Here is a 2,668-nt window from a genome sequence, read left to right as displayed (position 1 = left end):
AAAAAATGCACTAAATGGAATGATAATTATTAGAACATATCCAAATTTGTGGGACATAGGTAAGCAGTGCTGAGAGGGAAGTTTATAGCACATGATGCATACATTAGGAAAAATGGAAACGTATCAAACCAAAAAGAAAAAGAAGAGCAAAATAAACCCAAAACAAAGCAGAACGGAAGAAAATATAAAACAAGGGTAGAAATCAATGAAATTGAAAACAGAAAAATAATAGAGAAAATCAGTAACACAGAGAGCTGGTACTTTGAAAATATAAATAAAATTGATAAGCCTCTAATAAAAATGGGGGGAGGGGGAGAGAAGACACAAATGACCAATATCAGGTATGAAACAGGAGATATCACCACAGACTCTACGGACATCAAAAGTGTCATAGGAAATAAAGTGAACAACTTTGCCCATACATTTGAAAACTTAGTGGAAAAAAAATCCTAAAAAGTTACTTCGTATATTTCATTTATGTAAACTTTGTGTAAAGGCAAACTTTTAGAAACTTTTAGATAAGTGATTGAAGTGGTTAGGGACAGGAGGTGAAAAGGGGAGAGAAGGTGAAAGGAACATAGGTGTAACCAAAAGAACTATAGTAGGAATCCCTGTGTTTTATATCTTAACCATGGTATTGGATACAGGAATTACACATGAAATAAAGTTATATTATATAACTAAATTAAATACACAAGAATAAGTAAAACAGAAAATCTGAAAAAGATTGGTCGAGTGTATTAATGTCAGTGTTTTGGTTGTGATATTGTACTACACTGGTAGCTTGCAAGATATTACCAGTGGGTGAAACTGAGTAAAGGGTACATGAAATTTCTCTGTATTATTATTATTTTGCTGTTGTTAATCCTCACTAGAAGATATTTAGACAGAGTGAGAGGGAGAGGGAGAGACAGAGAGAAACATCAATGTGAGAGAGACATATCGATTGGTTGTCTCCTGCACGCACCCTGACCAGGGCCGGGGAATCTGCAACCAAGGTACGTGCCCTTGACTGGAATCAAACCCGGGACCTTTCAGTCCACGGGTCTTGATGCTCTATCCACCAAGCCAAACCGGGTTGTATTATTTCTTATAATTGCATGTGACTTTACAACATGCTTAATAAAAATTTGCAATTAATAAAAAAGAAAATCAAATGTATCAAATTTATAAATGTAGATTAAATGTTTAATAATAATAAATGAGTAAAACTAGAACCAAACGTTTAAAGAAAATAAATTTGTTCTGTCATTTTTAGTCTATCAAAGTTGTTTTTATTTTTATAAAATATATTAGATATAGAAATAAAATTATATCTATAAATTGAAATTTAAAACTATGAAAACTGGATATTAAAATGTGTGATTTCACAAACTAATATAACTTAAATTTAAATAATTATAAGAAATCTTTTGTGAATGAAAAGCCACTCTCAGACATGTAACCTCTACACAAAACTACATAAACAATCATGCTTAAGTTACATAATCTTTACTTAGGATAATCTCCTTCAGTTACTTCCTTGTAGCTTAACAGAAAAGTAGAGTAGTGACCTTGGAATAGAGATAACAAACCCCTAACCTTTGGAATAGAATGTATAGGATTAAAATCAAATGGTATAAATACAGATGTAACAGGAGAATAAAGAGAGAACCTGGCTAGGCTGCTGATCAACTGAACGCTGTCTCCGTGTCATTCCTTCTTTGCCGACTCCATCCACACCTTAGGGAACCCCTGGACCTGCTGGGGTTGGACCCCAACACGATAGCAAAGTCCAAACTGATGTAACCTACCCTGCTGGTTTTATGGATGCCATCAGCACTGACAAGACTGGAGAGAATTTCTGCCTGACCTATGACACGAAGGGCCACTTTGCTATTCATCGCATTACACATGAGGAGACCAAGTACAAGTTGTGCAAAGTGAGTGAGATCTTTGTGGGCACAAAAGGAATCCCTCATGTGCTAACCCATGATGCTCGCACCATGATGTTCACCCCCCTCAGGTGAACGGCACCATTCAGATGGATTTGGAGCCTGGCAGAATTATTGATTCCATCAAGTTTGACACTGGTAACCTGTGTATGGTGACTGGAGGTGTTAACCTGGGAAGAATTGGCATGATCACCAACAGAGAGCAGCATCCTGATTCTTTTGACATAGTTCATGTGAAATATGCCAATGGTAACAGCTTTGCCATCCCACTTTCCAACATTTTTGTAATTGGAAAGGCAACACACCATGGATTTCCCTTCCCCTTGGAAAGGGTATCTGCCTCACCATTGCTGAAGAAAGAGATAAGAGACTGGCAGCCACACAGAGCAGTGGGTGAAATGAGCTATAGGTGACATGATTGGAAAAGTCTTTGCACTTAAAGAGAATACAGCATTTTAAAAAATGATTTGTAGATTTCCCTTGCCACTCATATGCCAGAAGTAAAGTGAATAATATCTGGAGAATTGTAAAGGGGAAATCTTAAGGCTAGAAAGCCCTATAAACTGAAATGGCAACAGGAAGCTGTTTTCAAACCTGCAGCGACTGTGAAAGTCTAGCTCACAGCAATTCTGCTGAGGAGATGGAACGATCGTGGCCTGCCTGAGGTCGAGGGCCCGGAGGACGCTGGCAGGCACTGTTGCCAGGCAGCCGGTCCAGTCTGGCACAGCTTCAAT

General features: G+C 37.7%; 1 pseudogene; it reads left to right on the top strand.

Moving 5' to 3' along the window:
* Positions 1-327: 327 nt before the first annotated feature.
* Positions 328-2,331, top strand: LOC102429532 (annotated as a pseudogene).
* The last annotated feature ends 337 nt before the right edge of the window (positions 2,332-2,668 follow it).

Source organism: Myotis lucifugus, unplaced genomic scaffold (genome assembly GCF_000147115.1).
Source record: "Myotis lucifugus unplaced genomic scaffold, Myoluc2.0 scaffold_328, whole genome shotgun sequence".
In the NCBI taxonomy this organism is placed as follows: Eukaryota; Metazoa; Chordata; class Mammalia; order Chiroptera; family Vespertilionidae; genus Myotis; species Myotis lucifugus.
The sequence above is the reverse complement of the archived record's forward strand: the minus strand, read 5'-3'. Positions and strand labels throughout refer to the sequence as shown.